The sequence below is a fragment of the Schistocerca gregaria genome, chromosome 2 (genome assembly GCF_023897955.1).
Source record: "Schistocerca gregaria isolate iqSchGreg1 chromosome 2, iqSchGreg1.2, whole genome shotgun sequence".
NCBI lineage: Eukaryota > Metazoa > Arthropoda > Insecta > Orthoptera > Acrididae > Schistocerca > Schistocerca gregaria.
The window spans coordinates 75,098,972-75,124,692 of record NC_064921.1 but is presented as its reverse complement, the minus strand read 5'-3'; positions in this window follow the sequence as shown (position 1 = coordinate 75,124,692).

Sequence of the window (25,721 nt, the reverse complement as noted above, 5' to 3'; positions counted from 1 at the left end):
TTCCTTAAAAATAACTTGTGCGCGTGCTGTTATCGTTTTCAAATAACAAAGAAACTGAAATTGCCATGATTCCTATCTGAATTTACTAAGTGTCGGTTAAGTACCTTTTTATATTTCCAAAACTATTAAAGTTATCCACATGAAAATTTTACACACTGTTCTTCTAAATTATACAAGTTTCTATACCAAATTTGAAAACAAACAGATCGTATTATCATATTTATTCAGTTTCTTAGGTGAGATGAATAAGTGATCTTAGTACACTCCACACAGAGCAGTTCTCATTGTCTGCACACCGCAACAGATTGCATTGCCAGAGCCGGCCGCGGTGGTCTCGCGGTTCTAGGCGCCCAGTCCGTAACCGTGCGACTGCTACGGTCGCAGGTTCGAATCCAGCCTCGGGCAGGGATGTGTGTGATGTCCTTAGGTTAGTTAGGTTTAAGTAGTTCTAAGTTCTAGAGGACAAATGACCACAGCAGTTGAGTCTCATAGTGCTCAGAGCCATTTCGACCATTTTTTTGCATTGCCAGCAGCCGACTACACAACGGCCGGGGCTGGAGGCTTCATTGCCAGCCTCCAATACAACTTGACTTAACGGAATAAAACTTACTGCAAAACTCTGCAGCTATGCAAATAGCTGCGACGTTACAAGTGGACGCACTTTTGGAACTATGCGAGTTGCAGATTTATTACGAAGAGGAACAGTGACTCAGAACTATGATTGGATAGCATACGGACATAAAAAATGTTCTGAAATGAAGAACAAGGCATTAATTGATGAGATTTAAATATTATAGTCTACAACTGCTTTCTTTGATAAGTTCCGTACTAAGTGAAACTTCATTACTTAAAGATTGAGTCATGTGTTTCATTGGCATTCTGTGTCAAGATTATGAACCCATTTTTCCTGGACCAACTGTAATTTATATTTAGCAGTATTTTTTTAGCTTTTGCGGAGTGTTGCTGTTTCTGCTAGTACATCGTTTTGCAGGTGAAATTCATAATATGTGGCTGTTCCATTTCCTTTGCACAATGTAGGTTCTGTCAGTTTCATTATTTTACCAGGGCCATATGACAGTGCAGAAATTTTCGCTGTGTTTTAGATTGCCTTCTGATAAAGGTCGACATTACAGTTTTTTTTAATACATTTAAGTTTTTTTACTAACAGTTCGCACTGACAAAGTCTACTGAGCGTGAAATTATTGGTTAGCTTATTTATTTGTTTATGAATGACGTCGGTTTTGTCACTGAATTTGAGAAGTATTAGGTCTACGACTTTGCCCCCGCCCTTTTGCAGTAGACGGCATTAGTGGAACGTAGTGGCGCAAGTCGTAGGCATATGAGAACATAACGCTATCAAAATATTAGTCAATTTTTGATTGCACCTTAAAATTATTTTCGGCTGAATATGTCAACTTACGAGCCCAGTTCTCGTCATCTGTGGGAGGTTTTAATTTTCTGTTTTGATATAAAGAAATCTGCGGCTACGGCTCATAAAAAGCTGGGTAAGACCTATGACAAGACACCTGCTAGTGACAGAACGTCGCAGAAAATGGTTTCCATGCTTCAAGAACGGTGATTTTGACGTTGAAGACAGACATAGTTGTGAAAGAGAGAAAGCTTTCGGTGCTACTGTAACCGACGGGAACAATCACAGGAGATCGTTATCGAAAGCAATTGATGTGTTTGAGCAGATGGCTGAAAGACAAACGGCCACAATACAGCGATAGACATGAAAAGGTGATCTTTCAGCATGACAGTGCTCGAACACATGTCGCAAAACCCGCCAAAACATACCTGGAAACGTTGAAATGGCACGTCCTACCGCACCCGCCGTATTTTACAGACATTGTTCCCTTTGACTACTAACTTCTTAGTTCAATGGCACACGGCCTGGCTGCCCAGCGCTTCTCGTCATATGAACAATTGCAAAATTGGATCGATGCATGGATCTTCTCGAACACCCAGTTCTTCCGCCGTGGGATTCGTATGCTGCCCGAAAGATGGGAGAGTGGCCAGCGATGGCCAATACTTTTAAACGTAAATTTTTTATAATATGCTCACAATAAAGCCTCGAACTTCTATAAAAAACCTGCGGGAGCAAAGTTGTAGCCCCAGTAGCTCAGATCGCTAAAACTGAATAAAACAACGGAGTTCAATGGTATACGTATAAGATTCTACACAGGATCCACATATGAGTTACCTCTCTTCTAATCAGATTTGTCGTAGATTGTAGAAATTAAAATCTTAAGTAATTGGGAGAGGGCCCAGGTCACACTTATGCACAAGGAGGTTGGCGGAACTGATCCACGGAATTGCCATGCATTTCTTTTACATATATCTGTTATTCTGTGGTGGAATCGCAGAACATACCTTGAGCTTAAACGTAATGAGTTAGGAACGTAACAAAGGGGAAGTAACGAGACCATAGATACTGGTCGCCTAGGCATGATACCCAGCCAGGCTTCGGAGGGAGGTTGCTTAAAATGTGAGAGGCTCCTAAACATATAGGGGAAATACTGACCAAAGGCGCCGCAGTGGAGACGGTCGCGTATAGCGATAATACTCTAAGCTGTAAAAAGAAGAGCCAGCCGCGGTGGACGAGCGGTTCTAGGCGCTTCAGTCAGGAACCGCGCTAGTGCTACGATTCAAATGGCTCCGACCACTATGGGACTTAACATCTATGGTCATCAGTCCCCTAGAACTTAGAACTACTTAAACCTAACTAACCTAAGGACATCACACAACACCCAGTCATCACGACGCAGAAAAAATCACTGGCCTCGCCGGGAATCGAACCCGGGAACCCGGGCGCGGGAAGCGAGAACGCTACTGTACGACCACGAGCTGCGGACGCGACAGCTACGGACGCAGGTACGAATCCTGCCTCGGGCATGGATGTGAGTGATGTCCTTAGGTTAGTTAGGTTTAAGTAGTTCTACATTCTAGGGGACTGATGACCTCAGAAGTTAGGTCCCATAGTGCTCAGAGCCATCTGAACCATGTTTAATCAGTACCGTCCACCCGGAGCGCGTCGAAACGGCAAGGGCGGCGAGGCCCAGGCACAGCGGATAGAGACGAGGGCCTGCCTTCAAAACATGTCGTCTCGTTGAACGCCGACCGGAGAGAGACCCCGGCCACACGCCAAGCTGGAAAACCGAAGGCGGAACAGTCAGAGATACAAGACCAGACGGGTGTCGATATCGGCGACGCAAGTGGAGCATAACTAGCGCCAGTCGCCACGGCTCATGGAACGTTAGCAGGTACTTCTGCCAGGATCATGTCTGAGCAGTGGTGGCCTCACGGCGATAGCCCACGTCGCCTCGATGATCCGCTCATGTAATGACAAGCCTGGCTGTTAGGTCAATATTTATATGTGGAGAGCGCGTTTGTTGTGGCCTGACAACCATGAACGCTGAGTACCGAAGTGCCCTGCTTTCGGAAACTCGCTGTTCATCGAGTGACAATTGGGCAGAAATGCCTATACGGACGACATAGTGTAATCCTGCGACAGCATATTACGGCAAGTGGGTTTTTTTTTACGGGAAAGAGCCCTCTTGCCTTTGGCCCGCTCCGTCACCGTGTCGAATCACAATCGGACGTGCAAAGTAGGACGATGTGCACACCGTTAAGGATTTGGAGGGGACAGTAAAAATTTACGTAGACGAAGAGGGTCATAATGTGTAGACGGTGGTCGTAGGATTTTGGTGGTCCTGAAAATTACTGCACCAACTTGTTTGTGAATCGACAATCGTACAGTCAAAGCTGGAAGTCGCACATTGTAGGTGTACAAGGTGTACCGGTATAAATGAGCGTTTTTTGTGAAAATTAAACACTAATTTTGGATTGAAAAGTAAAAACATTTTATTCAGCCTACTGACCATTGCTTTCTATACATTTTGAGCACCTTTCTGGCAATTTGTAGACACCACGCCAATAGAAATGCTCGTCTTTTGAAGCAAACCAACCAGACACCCAATTTTCGACTTCTTCGTAGGAATCGAAATGTTCCTCAGCCAATGCGTGTCCTATTGATGAAAACAAATGGTAGTCGGAAGGGGCCAAGTCTGGTGAATACGGTGGGTCGGGTAGCAGCTCGCAGCCAATTGTTTTGATTGTATCCTAAACCAGTTTTGCTTTGTGTGCAGGTGCATTGTCGTGCAGAAAAATTACTTTGCCATGTCTTCTGCCCCATTCTGGTCTTTTCTCGCTCAATGCATAGTTCAAATTGATCTTTTATTGTCTGTAGCGATTAGTATTGACAGTTTCACCGGGTTTTAGAAGCTCATGATACACCACACCTTTCTGATCCCACCAAACACAGAGCATTGTCTTCTTGCCGAATCGATCTGGTTTTGTAGTCGATGCTGATGATTGTCCCGGATTAATCCATGATTTTTCTCGTTTAGGATTCTTAAAATAAATCCATTTTTCATCGACAGTAACAATTCGATGCAAAATTGATTTTCTTTCATGTCTTTGAAGCAATATTTGACAAATGGTTTTTCGGTTTTCCATCTGTCTTTCATTTAATTCATGTGGCACCCATTTCCCAAACTTTTGGATCTTTCGCATAGCTTTAAAAGGGTCATAACTTGTTTGTTGTGCAACATTTAGCATTGCTGCCATTTGATTCTGACTCATCTTCAACCAATATTCCTTGCAATTCGGCGTCTTTGAACTTTTTTGGTGGTCTTCCACGTTCTTCATTTCTTACATCAAAATCATTATTTCTGAACCGTTGAAACCATATTTTGCATGTCGCTTCTGATACAGCATGATCACCAGATGTCTCGACAAGCATTCGATGCGACTCTTCAGCACTTTTTTTCAAATGAAAACAAAACATTAATGTTTTCCGTAAATCATCACATTCTGGTACAAAATTCGACACTGTTAACACGATGAAAACATATGATGTTGTTTGTTGCATGACTTGATGTATACTAAATATCTTTGACAGATGTCATACCAACCAAACAAAAAATAAAATTAAGGCTCGTTCACAAGAAATGTTCCCTATCGTCACATTTGTATCTTAACGCTCACTTCATACCGGTACCCCTGGTAAATGCGTTCCGAAAGGAGACTGGGCTGGGAGGCTTGACCCCGACGGGGTTTAACTGCCAGCCAGCGTCGGGCGCTGCAGCCCCAAGATTTACGGCGGGGCCCTGCACGCGCACGCGCCGTCTGGGGGAGAGACCACCCGGTGGACGGCGCGCCGTGACGAGCGCGCCTGCTTTCGTCGCCTCCACTTCCCTTCCCTTTCTGGGAGGTCGTAACTCCGCCGCTCCGGCCGGTGGGCGTCCGTGTTCTCTCCTCTCCTCCTCTGTCCGGGATTCGCGCCGCGGTCCGTGCCCACCTCGCTAACTGTAAAGCGCCGTAAGTTGTGAGGCTGCAGCCAAGTGAGGTGCCCACTGCGACAGGCGACGCCCTTTCTGTCGGAAAAGTGGCGCTTGTTGCTGTCCCCGAAGCACCCACGCGTCTACTGTACAATGGAAACCGCTAGTCCCCTACACAAGAATACATTTTGTAGCAGGTTTCTCGTTTAGAAATCACCTTTAAATTTTGGTTATTTGTAAAAAGTTATGCCTCCAATAAGATGGGGAAACGTTTACAGTATGTATCGAAATCTGACAGCGACAGTACTGTGGCCTTATCAGTTTGAGATACACTACTGGCAATTAAAATTGCTACACCATGAAGATCACGTACTACAGACGCGAAGTTTAACCGACAGGATGAAGATACTGTGATATGCAAATGATTGGCTTTTCAGAGCATTCACACAAGGTGGCGACACCTACAACGTGCTGACATGAGGAAAGTTTCCAACCGATTTCTCTTACACAAACAGCACTTGACCGGCGTTGTCTGTTGAAACGTACCATCGCGTTTCCGAGTTTGACAAAGGTCGGATTGTAGCCTATCGCGGTTGCAGTTTATCGTATCGCGACATAACTGCTCGGGGTTGGTCAAAATCCAATCACTATTAGCAGAATATGGAATCGGTGGGTCCAGGAGGGTAATACGGAACTCCGTGCTGGATCGCAACGGCCTCGTATCACTAGCAGTCGAGATGACAGGCATCTTATCCGCATGGCTGTAACGGATCGTGGAGCCACGTCTCGGTCCCTGAGTCAACAGAGGGGGACTTTTGCAAGACAACAACCATCTACACGAACAGTTCGACTATGTTTGCAGCAGCATGGACTATCAGCTCTTAGACCATGGCTGCGGTTACCCTTGACGCTGCATCACAGACAGGAGCGCCTGCGATGGTGTACTCATCGACGAACCTGGGTGCACGAATGGCAAAACGTCACTTTTTCGAATGAATTCAGGCTCTGTTTACTGCATCATGATGGTCGCATCCCTGTTTGGCGACATAGCGGTGAACGCACATTGGGAGCGTGTATTCGTTATCGCCATACTGGAGTATCACCTGCCGTGATGGTATGGGGAGTAACTGGTTACTCGTCTCGGTCACCTCTTGTTTTCACTGACGGCACTTTGATCAGTGGACGTTACATTTCAGACGTGTTACGACCCGTGGCTCTAGCCTTCATTCGATCCCTGCGAAACCCTACATTTCAGCAGGATAATGCACTAGCGCATGTTGCAGGTCCTGTACGGGCATTTCTGGATACAGAAAATATTCTACTACTGCCCTGGCCAGCACATTATCCAGATCTCTCACCAACTGAAAACGGCTGGTCAATGGTGGCCGAGCAACTGGCTCGTCACAATACGCCAGTCACTACTCTTGATGAACTGTGGTATCGTGTTGAAGCTGCATGGGCAGCTGTACCTGTACACGCCATCCAAGCCCTGTTTGACTCAATGCCCAGGCGTATCAAGGCCGTTATTACGGCCAGAGGTGGTTGTTCTGGGCACTGATTTCTCAGGATCTATGCACCCAAATTGCGTGAAAATCTAATCACGTGTCAGATCAAGTATAATACATTTGTCCCATGTATACCCGTTTATCATATGCATTTCCTCTTGGTGTTGCAATTTTAATGACCAGTATTGTATTTCTGCTCTCGTTGGTCGAGATTCCATGACTTTCATGCGAATATGGAATCGATGTGTTGAGGAACTGCATAACGACACACACGATCAGACAGCTCCACGAGACAAGCGCCTGAGACAGCAAACCGTTTAATTAGCCTCTTCAGAAACCTTGAGTCAGAAAACGAGGCTTGTTTTTTCAGCAAGACAAGTATCTTCGCGGACAGTACGTTGGCCTCTGGAGCAATATCGACCGGCAGTGCGGCATCCCTTGATGTGTGAAGACAGGCGTGCCCCCAGTGAAGACATTTTAATCATAGGTGCTGGTTCTGCGCACAGCATCACAGTGAACGTGTTGTGTACAGCGTCCGAGGAGAATTAACGTTTGCAGACTGCATTCGCCATTAGTATATGGGGCTAGCGCGTGGCTTTGATGTAAGGGATTCCACTGGGCTCAAAAGACAAACACATCCAGTCAAATAGTTCGTAATTTGGACAGCAGCCGTTAAATTTCAAAAATGGCTCTGAGCACTATGGGACTCAACTGCTGTGGTCATCAGTCCCCTAGAACTTAGAACTACTTAAAGCTAACTAACCTAAGGACATCACACACACCCATGCCCAAGGCAGGATTCGAAGCTGCGACCGTAGCAGCAGCGCGGCTCCGGACTGGAGCGCCTAGAACCGCACGGCCACCGCGGCCGGCGCCGTTAAATTTCTTAAGTGTTGGGGACCAGTTACTGTGCCTTGTCTTTGAGGTGCCAGTGACATCTTCCGACAAGATAGCGCAAGACCGCATTGTTGCCCGTGCTGTCCGCACCCATTTCAATACAGATGATGTTCGAGTGTTAACTTGGCCATATGCACTTCAGCTCCTTCACCCATCGGAAACCTGGTTACGGATTGGCGAGACGTACACGCCTCTACTGACCAGCCTACACGACTGCTAAACAGAATGGACTGACGTACCCATCTCTGTCATCAAAACTGAGTTCCACTGAACCCCAATCCTTCTTACAGCCATCTTTCCGCGAGTGACTGTTATAACTTTTTATTACGCTATTGCAATTTCGGCCTTAGGCCATTATCAAGTGCTGATATTATGGCTTTAAGCCATGTCAACGTAATGGAAGCTGACACATTACGTTGACATGGCTTAAAGCCATAATATCAGCACTTGATAATGGGCTAGTGCCGATATTGCAGTAGTGTAATAAAAACGTATAACAGTCACAGGCATGAGGGATGATACCCTTCAAAAAAATTTTTGTGACTGTGAATCCCAGCTACAAGTTTATTCGTCTTAGAGCCATTGGTGCTGCCAGAGGTGACATCCCTGTGTGTTCATTTTCGTATCTTGTGTACCACCTAATTACTTTCAAATTTAATAATCTATTATTCTTAGTGTACTCCATGCCCACAGCAAGTAAACCTTCACTATTTGCTGTCCTTCCTTGTGTTGCAATTTTAATGGCCAGCAGTGTATAATCTTCGTTTATTGCTGTGGCACAACCATAATTTAATTTTTTGATTTGGCTAGGGTTTGTTGAAATATACTTCCAACAGATTGTTAAAAATGCAGCTATACAGATTAATCACAATATACAAGAGTTTATACAGTAATCTAAGCTTATTTTACGGTGCCCACTAGGACACGATATAAACTTGCAATAGGAACGTTGGTGCACTCAACGACTGTGATATGACTTTCAAATGATAGAGAACAGCAATCAGTCGTCCTTTCCTTGCACGTTTTATTCGGCAAATCTAGATTTCGGGTAGCGTCTAGCCATTATCAATGCACCATTTCATAGTATCAATGCGTGTTCTAAAATGTCAGTCCTGTTGTTCGGGCTTCTGTCACAGTTCTTTCAAGACTACTCTTGAACGAACTGAGACAGAACCCGAACAATAGGGGGCTGAAGTACTAGAACACGCATTGATACTATGAAATGGTGCATTGATAATGGCTAGGCGCTATCCGAAATCTAGATTTGGCGAATAAAACGTGCAAGAAAAGGACGACTGATTGCTGTGCTCTGTCACTTGAAAACAATACACAGCGACGGAAAAAAATCACATCACCAAGAAGGAGCTCTGCGACATAAACGAGAATTGGTAGTCGTGTTTCTACATCTGCCGGAAAAAAATTGCATCACCAAGAAGGAGCTCTGCGACATAAACGAAAATTGGCAGGCGTGTTTCTACATCTGAAAGACGATATCTATTCAGATTTCAAGCTAGGCCCAAAAGACGATGCTAGTAACGTCACTATGAGGAAGCAAAGCAGATTTGATTTGTTGATGATACTCAAGAATGCCTGTAATGCGACAAAGAAGTCCTTATCAACACCTCATTGAGTTTGAACGATGTCGTGCAATAGATCTACGAAAAGCTGGATGTTCCCTCTGCGATATTGCAGAAAGACTTGGTAGAAATGTAACCATCGTTCAGCAGAGGCCACGAGAATGTACGGTCGCAAGAGGACCGGTCTCCGGAGGCCGCTGGAGCTACCGAGAGGGAAGGCCACCGTGTTCGCTGTCTGGCTGTGGCACTTCATACCAGCAGTTGGCGCCACAGTGACACAACGAAGTGTTACGAGTCGGTTACTTGAAGGATAGCTCCGAGCCGGACGCCCTGTAGCGTGCATTCCAATGACCAAAAACCACCACAATTTGCCACTTTAGTGGTGTCAAATGAGAGCTCTTTGGAGGGTAGGTGGAGGTCTCTTGTGTTCTTTTACGAATGCCGGTTCTGCCTCAGTGCCAGTGATGGCCACGTGTTGGTTTGAAGGATGCTAGCTAAGCCTGCAACCAACCTGTCCGCAAGCAAGATACACTTGACCTACACCCGGAATTATGGTCTGAGGTGCGATTTTGTATGACTCTCTCGCGATTATCCCGCTCACACTGACTGCAATATTTGTACGTCAGTCTGGTAATCCGACCTGCTGTGCTGCCATTGGCGAACAGCATTCCGGCTAGTGTTTTCCAACCAGATAACGCTCGCCCACATACCGCTGTTGTAACCCAACATGCTCTACAGGGTGTCAGCAAGTTCGGCCGCAGCTCTGGGTCGTGCGGTAGCGTTCTCGCTTCCCACGCCCGGGTTCCCGGGTTCGATTCCCGGCGGGGTCGGGGATTTTTTTCTGCCTCGTGATGCCTGGGTGTTGTGTGATGTCCTTAGGTTAGTTAGGTTTAAGTAGTTCTAAGTTCTAGGGGACTGATGACCATAGATGTTAAGTCCCATAGTGCTCAGAGCCATTTGAACCATATTTTTTTTTGTCATCAAGTTGGCTTAGTCTCCTAGATCACCAGATCTCTCTTCTATCGAGCACATATGGGACATCATCGGATGACAACTCTAGCATCATCCACAACTAGCATTAACCGTCCTTGAATTGACCGACCAATTGCAACAGGCGCGGAATTCCATCCCACAAACTCACATCCGGCACCCGCACAACATAACACAACGCACGTTTCCATACACAACGTTCAACATTCTAGCGGTTGCACCGATTATTAATGTATAAGCATTTCTAATTTATAATGTCTTATATCGATCTTACCTAAATCTGTGATTTTGCAATGTTAATCACTTAAATATTTTACCTACATAAATGTATTCATGGAATTTCAGTAAGCTACATCTATTATTTTTTGGTGTTGCGACTTTTATTCCGTCAGTGTCCATAGCTGAAGGATCTTGAAATCATACCAACGGTAGACAAAATAAAAAATAAAAGGAACTCAGCAGAGATTAGGGGAGCATGCACATGGAAAGTCATGGCTTAATGTTACCAATAATAGAACATACGTTTCATAATCAGACTTAGCTACTCGTACAATGCCAGAAAGTGCTTTGTATAACGACCTGTCAAATGAAGGCGAGGCAGATGGAAAAAAGTAAGTAAATGGTTTCTTATTTCAGAAGTAATCGCCGTAGTTTTCAATACATGTATCCCACTTCTTAGCGTATTGATTCTTCCTGACTAATGTCTTGAACTTCAGCCTACTCTTCACCACTACTATATTGTGATCTGAGTCTATATCTGCTCCTGGGTACGCCTTACAATCCAGTATCTGATTTCGGAATCTCTGTCTGACCATGATGTAATCTAATTGAAATCTTCCCGCATCTCCCGGCCTTTTCCAAGTATACCTCCTCCTCTTGTGATTCTTGAACAGGGTATTCGCTACTACTAGCTGAAACTTGTTACAGAACTCAATTAGTCTTTCTCCTCTTTCATTCCTTGTCCCAAGCCCATATTCTCCTGTAACCTTGCTCACGGTTGCCTACGGAACCATAATTGTACCCAAGTGTACGTCTCTTCGTCCGAAGCAAATCGATGACCACGAAGGTCTTTCTTCAGAGCTACAAACATGTGGCAATCTCATTGGCAGAGATAGGGACAGTACAGAGAACGTGTAAGAGCTTCCCAGCGAAATTTCTGCAGCCTATCTGAAACGACCTTTTCAACATATGGGCGGGTCCATATCTCCAAATTTTTTGTAGGCCTGAAGAAAGACATTCGTGGCTGTCAATTCGCTTTTGACGAAAAGTTGCACGCTTGGGTACAATCATGATTCCGTCGGCAGCCGCTGACGTTTTTCCATGAGGTCCCACAGTGGGATGAATGTATTCACAGTTATGGAGATTAGTTTTGAAATAATGAACAGTTCATTAACTTTTTCCTATTTGTCTCGTTTTCATTAGACTGCCCCTCACATATTTCAGTATCTTAATGACACAATAAAAGCGGAACACTTACTGGAAGGGGTAACTTCACTTTTACAACTTATCAGTAAAAGATTTTGTAGTACTTTAAAGAAACTGAACGAAAACAGCATGTGGCTTACATCGCCCTCTTCGTTCTCCCAACAGTCATAGAAAGGGTCACCCTAGATGCCAGTTCGACGTTAAGTGGGAAGGAATTTAACCATGGTTGGTAGGCGTTCCTACCATGGTAATTACAGTATCTTGCTGAAGGAAAATTTTTGAAACCAGTCGGAGAGTGTCTAATGTGGATTGCAATAGGCGTTTTGAGTCTGCTGCAGCAAGTAGGTCTTGGAGCTCTGAATGATTGACAAGTCTGAGAGTTTATTCAATCACTATCGCTTCCGCAATAAAACTGCTCTATATAGGGGCAGATGGAATAGAAATATTTCTGCTTGAGGACAATAAGTGCCTATCCTACAACCATCTCTTGATACTAAATGTTGCCAATAAAGATTAACTAACTACTGAAATATGAATTTATCATTACAAACTGTAATGGTGAACACTGAAATGTCATAACTGTTACTTGAAAAGAATTACACATCGTCTATGTAGCTGCACTGTTGAATCCAACGGTCGATGGTATGCAGTGAAAGCAAATTTCATTTGAGCTCTCATTTGAAACACACCTCTGTTACGACCGGGCCGAAATTCCTTGCAATTTCACAGAATACCCGCTGTATTGGAGGCACAAATTTTTTCTCCACCGGCTAGACATTTTTCTCTCGTCGACAGACAAAATCCATCGAGGAGGACCGGTTAAGGAATTCGCATTGTCTGTGGCCTTCTTCGGCCGGCGAGCTGCTCCGCCGCAAAAGAAATAATGAAGCTACAACAGGAACAGGACATTTTGTTGATTTTCTCTCTTTTGTCAAGCGGTCCTCTCCATTAATTTGGGAAGCTAGGACTTGCTGTTCTGCTGCAGAACCATTCAATATTCAGCGGGAGAGCGCGAAATACATTAAAAATATTATCTATGGTTATCAGCTAACAGTAATATGCACAGGTTCCAAGATTTCGCAGTAACCAGCACCTTCATTCTTCTTAAATACTGTACGAACGTTCGGAGAGTTACGATCGCGCATGACGGAATGTTTGGTGCGCTCTTGTCTTAGTTTTTACAGATAAATACAGGAAAAAGAACGATATGTTGTTCAGATTTGTACATGTTACATCATTAGGATTGGAACGCTGTATTAGGGAAGGAAATAGAAGAGCTAGAAAGAATGTGGACTAGGTGCTAGGAAAGTAAGAAGAGAAAGACTAATTGAGTTCTGCAATTAATTTCAGCTACCTACTAAGAGTGAATACATTGTTCAAAGTTCACAAGGGGAGGGGATATACTTGGAAACGGCCGAGAGACACCGGAGGGTACCAGTTGGACATTGTGGTAAGACAAAATTCTGAAACCAGATATTGGCTTGTAAGGCGTAGCGAGGAGCGGAAATAGATTAAGATCACAGTTTGGTAATGATGAAGAGTAAGCTGAAGCCTAAGAGAATCGCCCGGAAGAATCAATGGGAAAAGAACTGGGATGCTGAAATACTGAGAAATGATAAGGTGCATCTGAAGTTCCTTAAGGGTGTAGGTACTGCGATAGCGGATACCGCACTGGGCAGTGCAGTTGAAGAGCAAAGGAAATCTCAAAATAGGACAATTACAGAAGCTGGAAATATAGATAGAGGTACAAAGAAAATAACTGCGCAGAAATCTTGCGTAAGATAGGAAATAGTTCAACTGATCGAAGAAAGAAGGCAGAACAAAAATGTTCACTAAAAGACAGGAATACAATGTTGCAAGTCACTTAGGAGTGAATGTACGGAAGCTGAAGCGAAATGATTGCAGGAAAAATGTGAAGAAATAGAAAATGAAATGGCCATCGGAAGGACAGATTCAGCACGTAGAAAAGCCAGAACAATCTACGGTGGAATCAAAAAGGAAAGGCGCTAATTCGAAGAGTGCTTGAGAAATTCCAATATTAAACACAAGGAGAGAGCGGTTAGGTGCAAAGAGTATATTGAAGATTTCTACCAAGGGGAGGATCTGTCTAATGTGATAAAAGAAGAAATATGTGTCGATATGGAAGATATAGGTGATCCAATATTAGAGACACAGTGTTATGGAACACTGGAAGTAATGGGATCAACTGAGGCGAAAGGTATAAAAAAAATTTGTGAAATAATTGGGAGAAGTGGTAATGAAACAACTATTCAAGTTGATTTGTAGAAAGTAGAATACTAAGGTATAGGAACAGACTTCCGAAACAGTATCGTCCACACAATTCCATAGATAACATGGGCGGAAAAGTGCAAAAACTGTTGTACAAACAACTTAACAGCTCACGCATCAAATTTTCTGACCGTAATATTGTACAGAAGAATGAAAAATAAAACTGAGGGTGTGTAACATGACGATCAGTTTGGATATAAGAAAGGTAAAGGTACGAGAAAAACAGAACTGATTTTGCGCTTGGTAATGGAAGACAAGTTCATGTCATTCGTTAGCCCAGAAAAGCATTTGACAATGTAATATGGTGCGTGACATTCGAAATTCTGAGGAAAATTCGTATAAGCTATAGGTCTAGGGGTAGCGTCTTTGATTTATAATCAAAACGTCTTCGGTCCCGGGTTCGATCCCCGCCACTGCCTAAATTTTGATAAATAATCAGCATTGGCGGCCGAAGACTTCCGGCATAAGAAGTCAGCCTCATTCTGCCAACGGCCTTGTCAAAGAGGGCGGAGGAGCGGATAGAGGTTCAGGGCACTCTCTTCTCCTAGGGGTGGGAAACTGCCCCTAAAGGCGGAAGAATCAGCAATGATCAACGACATGAGGATGCAGAAGGCAATGGAAACCACTGCATTAAAGACACGTAACGTGTATCCACAGGCCATGTAGTTGAAGAAGTGTCATGATGATCTCTCCATTGGCACAAGATTCCGGAATAGTGCCCCATTCGTATCTCCGGGAGGGGACTGCCAAGGGGGAGGTTACCGTGAGAAAAAGATTGAATAATCAACGAAAGGATAATGTTCTACGAGTCGGGGCGTGGAATGTCAGAAGCTTGAACGTGGTAGTGAAATACAAAGGCTCAATCTAGATATAGTAGGGGTAAGTGAAGTGAAGTGGAAGGAAGACAAGGATTTCTGGTCAGATGAATATCGGGTAACATCAACAGCAACAGAAAATGGTATAACAGGTGTAGGATTCTTTATGAATAAGAAGGTAGGGCAGAGGGTCTGTTACTGTGAACAGTTCAGTGACCGGATTGTTCTAATCAGAATCGACAGCAGACCAACACCGACAACGATAGTTCAGGTATACATGCCGACGTCGCAAGCTGAAGATGAACAGATAGAGAAAGTGCATGAGGATATTGAAAGGGTAATGCAGTATGTAAAGGGGGACGAAAATCTAATAGTCATGGACGACTGGAATGCAGTTGTAGGGAAAGGAGTAGAAGGAAAGGTTACAGGAGAATATGGGCTTGGGACAAGGAATGAAAGAGGAGAAAGACTAATTGAGTTCTGTAACAAGTTTCAGCTAGTAATAGCGAATACCCTGTTCAAGAATCACAAGAGGAGGAGGTATACTTGGAAAAGGCGGGGAGATGCGGGAAGATTTCAATTAGATTACATCATGGTCAGACAGAGATTCCGAAATCAGATACTGGATTGTAAGGCGTACCCAGGAGCAGATATAGACTCAGATCACAATATAGTAGTGGTGAAGAGTAGGCTGAAGTTCAAGACATTAGTCAGGAAGAATCAATACGCTAAGAAGTGGGATACGGAAGTTCTAAGGAATGACGAGATACGTTTGAAGTTCTCTAGCGCTATAGATACAGCAATAAGGAATAGCGCAGTAGGCAACCCAGTCGAAGAGGAATGGACGTCTCTAAAATAGGGCCATCACAGAAGTTGGGAAGAAAAACATAGGTACAAAGAAGGTAGCTGCGAAGAAACCATGGGTAGCAGAAGAAATACTTCAGTTGATTGATGAAAGGAGGAAGTACAAACATGTTCTGGGAAAATCAGGAATACAGAAATACAAATCGCTGAGGAATGAAATAAATAGGAAGTGCAGGGAAGCTAAGACGAAATGGCTGCAGGAAAAATGTGAAGACATCGAAAAAGATGTGATTGTCGGAAGGACAGACTCAGCATACAGGAAAGTCAAAACAGCCTTTGGTGACATTAAAAGCAACGGTGGTAACATTAAGAGTACAACGGGAATTCCACTGTTAAATGCAGAGGAGAGAGCAGATAGGTGGAAAGAATACATTGAAAGCCTCTATGAGGGTGAAGATTTGTCTGATGTGATAGAAGAAGAAACAGGAGTCGATTTAGAAGAGATAGGGGATCCAGTATTAGAATCGGAATTTAAAAGAGCTTTGGAGGACTTGCGGTCAAATAAGGCAGAAGGGATAGATAACATTCCATCAGAATTTCTAAAATCATTAGGGGAAGTGGCAACTAAACGACTATTCACGTTGGTGTGTAGAATATATGAGTCTGGCGACATACCATCTGACTTTCGGAAAGGATCATCCACACAATTCCGAAGACGGCAAGAGCTGACAAATGCGATAATTATCGCACAATCAGCTTAACAGCTCATGCATCGAAGTTGCTTACAAGAATAATATACAGAAGAATGGAAAAGAAAATTGAGAATGCGCTAGGTGACGATCACTTTGGCTTTAGGAAAAGTAAAGGCACGAGAGAGGCAATTCTGACGTTACGGCTAATAATAGAAGCACGGCTAAAGAAAAATCAAGACGCGTTCATAGGATTTGTCGACCTGGAAAAAGCGTTCGACAGTATAAAATGGCGCAAGCTGTTCAAGATTCTGAAAAAAAGTTGGTGTAAGCTTCAGGAACCGACGGGTCATATACAATATTTACAACAACCAAGAGGGAATAGTAAGAGTGGACGATCAAGAACGAAGTGCTCATATTAAGAAGGGAGTAAGACGAGGCTGTAGCCTTTCGCCCCTACTCTTCAATCTGTACATCGAGGAAGCAATGATGGAAATAGAAGAAAGGTTCAGGAGTGGAATTAAAATACAAGGTGAAATGATGTCAATGATACGATTCGCTGATGACATTGCTATCCTGAGTGAAAGTGAAGAAGAATTTTAAAGGATCTGCTGAACGGAATGCACAGTCTAATGAGTACACAGTATGGTTTGAGAGTAAATCGAAGAAAGACGATGGTAATGAGAAGTAATAGTAATGAGAACAGCGAGAGACTTAACATCAGGATTGATGGTCACGAAGTCAATGAAGTTAAGGAATTCTGCTACCTAGGCAGTAAAATAACCAATGACGGACGGAGCAAGGAGGACATCAAAAGCAGACTCGCTATGGGAAAAAAGGCATTTCTGGCCAAGAGAAGTCTACTAATATCAAATACCGGCCTTAATTTGAGGAAGAAATTTCTGAGATGTACGTCTGGAGTACAGCATTGTATGGTAGTGAAACATGGACTGTGGGAAAACCGGAACAGAAGAGAATCGAAGCATTTGAGATGTGGTGCTACAGACGAATGCTGAAAATTAGGTGGACTGATAAGGTAAGGAATGAGGAGGTTCTACGCAGAATCGGATAGGAAAGGAATATGTGGAAAACACTAATAAGGAGAAGGGACAGGATGATAGGACACCTGATAAAGCATGAGGGAATGACTTCCATGGTACTAGAGGGAGCTGTAGAGGGCAAAACCTGTAGAGGAAGACAGAGATTGGAATACGTCAAGCAAATGATTGAGGACGTAGGTTGCAAGTGCTACTCTGAGATGAAGAGGTTAGCACAGGAAAGGAATTCGTGGCGGGCCGCATCAAACCATTCAGTAGGCTGATGAAAAAAAAAATAGACGATCCCCAAATTATCAACAGTCTGTAAATTTAGTTTAGAACAGTGATCATAATAATACGCGCACCGTTTCGGCTAATAACCTCGAGTATTTATAAAAGCATCGTATTGGCTGCTCAGTTTTGCGAACCTACCCGCTCTGTACTACTAAACAATTGGTACGATTGTACACGTCATGAAGCCAATGCCTTCTTCGGCATGGTTACCGTTTTGCCTGTAGAAGCACGTGTCAAATAACGAACTTATATGTACAGCTAACATGTATTGTTATGGGCTGTGTTATGTGTTCAAACAATTTGCAATGTGAACGTAAGAGGCGTATAATTTTTAAATTGTGTGCCTAATGATAGAACCAACAAAAGAAGGAAATACGAAGCAAGATTCAAGTCAGAGTTTATAAAATACGTTAAAGAATCGAAGAAGTGTGCTGCAGCAAGGGCTTTAGATACTACAGAGAAGATGGTAAGAGATTGGCGAAAGAATGAAGATGCTATTAAAACTTCGAATGAAAAAGTGTTCTTGAGGAGACGGTTAACTTGCTGGCCAGATTTAGAAAACAGCCTTGCAGAACGGGAACAAGAACAGAGGTAGAACTGTTGTGTTGTTACAAGAAATATGATTAGGGCTTCTGAAATAAAGTGGGTACCAACCGATCCAGAGCACGGCAAAAAATTTAAAGCAACAGCAGATCGGTGCAGTCGCTTCATGTACACAAAAAAGTCTGGTAAAATAGCAGAAAACAGAAACTGCGTAGAAATTACCGAAAGATCTTGACCATAAAGTTACGTGTTTTCTTAAGTTTATTATTCGTATGAGGCAATAATAGAACTTTACACCGTCTCATATTGGAAATATGAATGAAACACCGCTAAACTTCGATGTGATAAGCAACAGAACTGTGGAAACAAAAGACATAAAAGTTGTTCAAGTCATGAGTACAGGCCATGAAAAGACCGGGTTTATAGCAGTATTAACACACATGGCAGATAGAACAACGTTAAATACCTATGGTCATTTTCAAGCCGAAAACCATTCCGAAAATACAATTTCCACCAGGCACTTTTGTACTTTTTCGCGAAAAATGATGGATAGACGAGAATGGTGTAAAATTGAGATGTGTGGCAGAAGCGACCAGGTGTTCTACGAAATCCGTCAAATTTGCTGGTGTGCGGTATGTTTCGCAGTCACATAACTGAGAATACCATAAAAATCACATAGCACGAAGCAATACGAAGACTGCTGTTATACCAGGTGGTTTGATTTAAATACTACAACCTTGAGACGTTTCTCTGAATAAACCATTCAGCGACCACATGCATGAACAATGGAACAATTGGATGATGACTGGCGAAAATTCGTATGCGAGAGGTGGAGCTACGCGCGCTGGTATTTTGTGTGATTTCGTAATCAAATCACGTGAAAAAGTGAAAGTGGAAACAGTGTCAAATTCTTTAAGACGTGTAGGATTTACAGTGCTCTGGATGGCACTGAGGACGATTTGTTATGGGATACTGATGACGAAGCGGAAATCGATTAACAAGGTGAGTATGTACTTGAGGACTGAATTGAAGTTAGTGACATTGCTAAGGATTTTACGAAAACTAAAGCCCGGAAGGTAGACTTTATGTTAATATTTTCTGTTATTTTGAAATCTGAACGGCTAATTATATGTTTTAGTGTCATATGTGCGACAGTAAAGGAATTTTTACAAAATGAAGTTTTCCTGTAAATTTTATAACAAAATTAATAAGTCAATAAATTTTCGAATGGTATGACTGGATTAACTTCAACGTTAGTCGAGGACACGAAGGTAGTGTTCGCACCCCGGCGACGGTCTCTGGGGAAGACTCAGAAAAACACTGTCACTAATAAATACAAACTTTATTCACTGGCTGCGGTGTGATTTTTTTGCGTCTGTCACGGAAAAAAAAACTCTTTCAGTATGGTTGCACTTAACCAGTACATCATTGTGGATACAATTTTCAGTCGAGGGACGCGTTATAACGATTCAGGCTCAGTTTTTCTTGTCGAGCAACTGGAAAGTGATGCTGCTAAGTCGTGGGCCTGTACAGCTTTTGTATATGAAAAAACAAGATTCCGAACTGTGGTGAAGTTACAACAAATGACACTGTTGAAACTTCCTGGCAGATTAAAACTGTGTGCCAGACCGAGACTTTAACTCGGGACCTTTGCCTTTCGCGGGCAAGTGCTCTACCACCTTTTTTTTTTACATTAGTTAACCCTTTTATAAAATGGAACTAAAAAAAAGAACCAAGTGCCACCGCCACTTTTCATCCTCAAAAAAAAAAAAAAAAATCTGTTCCTCTTCAGGCGTTGGCTTCTGACTAAACCTACCCCAGAGAGCTGCCTATCTACCAGGGTAAATATAGGAAATCAAGGGTAGGGCTATCCTTACAAACAAAACAAAATCTTCTTTTTTCTGAATTTTATTTGTATTTTTATTATTGTTATGTTATTATTTTTTTGTTTTTGTTTAGTTTTGTTGTGTCATTGATCAGAGGCCTTCTGCGCCCCGCTGGTAATATGTTGAGTCACGTCTTCTCGAAATTGATGCGTTCTGTTCAATTGTTCAGAAATGTTCATTGGTTCAAGCAGGAAACGTTCTTCTCTCTTGGCTTAACACATTCCAGCTGCGAGGCGGGTCGTGGAAAGCACTCCCAAGGAAGTTCGAGAAAAATTGTCTATATTTTGGGTGACGGACAACGATATAATGACGGTCATTGAGGTATGTCCAAAAATCGAGTACAGAGTCTACAGTTTGTCCAAATAGGTAGTGAATGGCATGTCCGCGAATCCAATTCACAGCATTGGTCTTTGTCCGAGGAAAATATTCACGATCCGGAAATAATAATGAAAGGGGAGTAATCCGATCCGGAATGTCCCGCGTTAGAAAAGCGACAATAAGACGAATCAAGTGCCAAACCTCCTCCGCCGGTCCGCAAACAAACCGATGTTCATCATTGTCTGGGACTCCACACGTGGAACAGAGAGGTGATTGGGCGAGGTGGATACGATGAAGGCGAGAATGGTTGATTTGCTTACCATTGACAGTTAGGTACCAGACAGATTGAACATTCGTGTCAAGGTAACGGGCGAAAACCGCGCGCCATACATGACGCCAGTCTACCTGGGGGAACTTTTGTTCAATCGGGTTAGGTGGACGACCTAATTGGAGGACATTGTATACTGCCTTTGTCTTGAGTAAAAGCTGTCTTGGTAAGGTGAGGCGTACATAACTGAGTTCAAGAAAGAAGTATCGTATATAATGTAACCTGACCGGAACGTCCGAGATCATCACTGGGGCTGACAGTGAGACCGGCGTATATGCCGTCAGGAGGAGACCAGTGAGGCTCGTTGGGCATCGTGTCCATACCGTCATCTGGGAGCTGACAAATAGGGCGCGAGCTCTATCCGGCACGTGAAACAGACCTATCCCACCTCGTTCACGGGGAAGAGTAAGGGTTGCATAGTTAACTTTGAATAACAGCCCAGAGCTAACGAAAGATGCCATCGCTGCCAACATGCGACGTGCCACAGTAAGCGGGAAAGGTAGAACTTGTGCTACATGGGGAACTCGGGATGCGATATATATATTGACATATCGAGCTCGTTGGAGAATATCTAGGGATCGAAGGCGATGGTCCATAAGACCCGCTCTGATCATTAAAAGGAGGCGTCTGCAGTTGATGGCGGCTGAACGCCGGAGATCAGATGAAAAGTCTATTCCTAAACAGCGAATGGTATCAACGGTGGTGAGAGGTGTAATACACTCCACAGGGAGTCCCGTGCCAATGAACATAACTTGTGACTTACGTACGTTTAAAGAGCTACCCGACGCCTCACCATAAGTCGCTACCCACGTCAAAACAGCTCGAACCTCGTCGGCATTACGTAAACAGATGACTACATCGTCAGCATAGGCCGTGCAACAGAATCGGTATCGATCTATGGACAACCCTACCAAACGTTGTCTGAGCCCACATAGCAAGGATTCCAAGGAAAAGGCGTACAAAATCGCTGATAGAGGGCAACCTTGACGTACGGATCGACCTATTTTTATCGGAGGAGTGAGTCTGCCATTGTACATAATCCTGGAAGAGGCACCCCGCAGAAGGCGCATCACTACCGTGATAACGGCGACTGGGAAACCCATATGGTGGAGAACGGCCGTAAGGAACGAATGGTCAACCCTATCAAAAGCTTGACTAAAGTTCAAAGACGCAAGTGCCCCAGAGAGGCGTTGTGCCTGGGTAACGGCGATCATATCCCTCTAGCGGCATAAAGGCGTGCGGATATTATTATCCCCTCCCAAAGATGCTTGGTCTGGCGACACAACATATCGGGCAACGGTTTTAAGTCGTGCCGCCAAAAGGCGAGTGAAGATTTTCATATCACTGTTAAGGAGGGTGAGGGGCCGATAATCACTGATATTGTTGCCACCATGCGGTTTATGTACAGGAATAATTCCTTCCATGAAAGAGTCCGGCACAGGTACTTCCGGAGACATCAGTTCCCGACATATGGAGGTGAAGGTGGACTCTAACAAATCACGGAAGGTGCGATAAAATTCGAGGGGAAGACCGTCGGGTCCTGGGGAGCGATTGATGGTTCCTGCTCGGATCGCATCGCGGACTTCATCATCAGTCACCTCTGACACCAAGTCAATCGCCGCATCTCCTGGGAGACCACCGAAGTTGAGCTGTGAGACTTCCTCGATCAACTCTGGGGAATGTGGAATTGCGGCGTAGAGCTGCTGGTAGTGGGCATGAAGCACATTCCCTATTGCAGATTGGGTTACGTAGCGACGCCCATCTTGGTCTGTTAGGATGGGAATAAATTTTCGGCGACGATGTTGGCGTTCTTGGATGATATGATACATAGATGGATGTTCATGAGGCATGCGATCAGCAGAACGAGATCGTACTATCGCTCCTTCCAAATGCCTTCGCATGAGATTGGAGATTTGGGACTTAGCATGTTTTATCCTTGTATGACGCTCAGGGGAGGCTGGCATCGTGGAGCATTCTCGTAGGATCCTGTAGTAAAAGTCCATAGTGCTCTTCCTCCAGGCGACAACATCTTTGTCATATCGGATCAAAGTTTTTCGAAGAGCAGGTTTTGCACACTGGATCCACCAGGATATGGTAGACGGATACGTGAGACGGCGTCTATTACATGTGATCCAAGTGTCTTCTATTAGAAGTCGACAGTCAGGTGAATTAAGAAGTGCCGTGTTCAGTTTCCATAAACCACGTCCGTGCCATACTGCCTGTCTTGTGAGAACAACGTCACAGAAGTAAGCCTCATGATCTGAGGAAGCAACAGGCCAGATTTCAGCCTGTCGTGTGTGTTGAATTAGGGATCGCGAGATGTAGATGCGATCCAGTCGGCTAGAGGAGTGCGCAGTGTAGTACGTAAAGCCCAAACGATCACCGTGAACATGTCTCCACGTGTCGACAAATTGTAGCCGCGTCACGACTGTTTCCAGAGCTGCGCATGGTGAGTGACGCGGCAATTGATCCTGAGGTCGCTGGGTGCAGTTGAAGTCTCCACCCATGACCCAGTCATCGTGTGGTCCCATAAAAAGGGGTGTAACTTCATCTGCAAAGAAGGCATTGCGTTCACGACGGTAGCTGGAGCCCGACGGCGCATAAATGTTGACGATGCGTACACCAAAGAGAGTAAGGGCCATACCTCTGCCGTTGGGGAGGTATAGGACATCTTCAGCAGGAAGACCTTCTCGTAAGATGATGGCAACACCACTACCGGTGTCCGAAGCGGGAGAAAGATGCGCCGTGAAGCCATGTATAGTGGGCATGCGGGAGGCCGGGTGGACGTACCGCCGAATTGCTCAACACGTGGGGCGTGAGGTCTCCACAGTACATCGATGTTGTCGGCAGTGGTCGGCGGAAGGTGCACGTGCCCGTCGACCTGGGACCGGACCGCAGCGACGCACGGATGCACGCCAAGACCGTAGGATCCTACGCAGTGCCATAGGGGACCGCACCGCTACCTCCCAGCAAATTAGGGACACTGTTGCTCCTGGGGTATCGGCGAGGACCATTCGCAACCGTCTCCATGAAGCTGGGCTACGGTCCCGCACACCGTTAGGCCGTCTTCCGCTCACGCCCCAACATCGTGCAGCCCGCCTCCAGTGGTGTCGCGACAGGCGTGAATGGAGGGACGAATGGAGACGTGTCGTCTTCGGCGATGAGAGTCGCTTCTGCCTTGGTGCCAATGATGGTCGTATGCGTGTCTGGCGCCGTGCAGGTGAGCGCCACAATCAGGACTGCATACGACCGAGGCACACAGGGCCAACACCCGGCATCATGGTGTGGGGAGCGATCTCCTACACTGGCCGTACACCTCTGGTGATCGTCGAGGGAACACTGAATAGTGCACGGTACATCCAAACCGATATCGAACCCATCGTTCTACCATTGCTCTAGAAGGTGTAAGTCAACTACCCTGGCCAGCAACATCTCCGGATCTGTCCCCCATTGAGCATGTTTGGGACTGGATGAAGTGTCGTCTCACGCGGTCTGCACGTCCAGCACGAACGCTGGTCCAACTGAGGCGCCAGGTGGAAATGGCATGGCAAGCCGTTCCACAGGACTACATCCAGCATCTCTACGATCGTCTCCATGGGAGAATAGCAGCCTGCATTGCTGCGAAAGGTGGATATACACTGTACTAGTGCCGACATTGTGCATGCTCTGTTGCCTGTGTCTATGTGCCTGTGGTTCTGTCAGTGTGATCATGTGATGTATCTGACCCCAGGAATGTGTCAATAAAGTTTCCCCTTCCTGGGACAATGAATTCACGGTGTTCTTATTTCAATCTCCAGGAGTGCATTTGTACGGCTACCCTTGCTAGACAGCAGATATGGAGACGGAGCGGTAATGGGAAGATCAACGTCTCCCACATGCTTGATAGAGTTTGCCGACGCATCGTGGAGGACACGTGGCATGGGTGCCTCCGTCGAAGAAATTCTTATGGTTCTGACCTACAGTTGTGGAAAGAGTGCGCGGAGACAGCTTTACGGAGAACGTTAATAACCCCCGCCCCCCCCCCCCCCCCCTACATCACAACGCCAGAAGGCGTCCACCGAGTCAAGGCGAAGTTGATACGACTTGTGACGCTAAATATGGCAATGACATGCTCGAGGTCGCAGGGCTGCCCGCCCCACGAACTCCCCACGATCCATTGTCTGGCACCGCGCGCCGCGGAATTTGGATCCCCGCCAGACGTCATGGACGCCGAACACCCCTAGAGGTCTCTGCACCATCGCGCCTCCTGGCCCGCATTTAGTGTGTGGGCGCCACAGTGGTTGCAGCGGCCAATAGCGGCGCCCCCCGATAGAGTACTTAAGTGCCTGCCACTCGCAGCGCCACTACCGACGACGCCGTGGCAGCCCTCAAAACCGCGATGGCGGCAGAGAGAGCGGCCATGCAGAAGGAGATCGTCGGTCTACACCGGCAGCTGCAAGAGTTGCGAGAGGAGCTGCGACTTTTCAAGAAGGCGCCGCCTGTCCCTGCTCCCGCCGCCCCCGTGAGGCGGCCAGTGGGGGTAGACGCCGCCACACAGACGTCCACTGACTCGCCTCCTGCAACGATGCAGGCGGCTTCGAGCATGGAAGTCGACGTCTGGACGCCTGCGCTGTCTACTCCCTCGGAGACAGACGTGGAAGAAGAAGCACAATCCGAGGAAGAGATGCCGCCGGCTTCTTCGCAAGCTGAAGAAGAGGAAACAGTCGAAGAACTGCCCCTTCCGCTTCCGGACGAGCGGAGCGTGCAGCCCTTCCTGAAAAAGATCGTGGCGTCGCTGAAGGACGGGACGTATCATGGGAACAACCCGTACCCCTTCACGCCGGCGCACGCAGAAGCATCACTGCCTCACCAACCGTGCGACCTTCGCCACACGCGAGGCATGTTGCGTGAGGTGGTAACGAGGAAGGAGCTAATACTGCTCAACAGCCGCCCCATCTTCACCCCTTCCGACTGGGAACACATCTACCAGGTCGCAGAGAAGT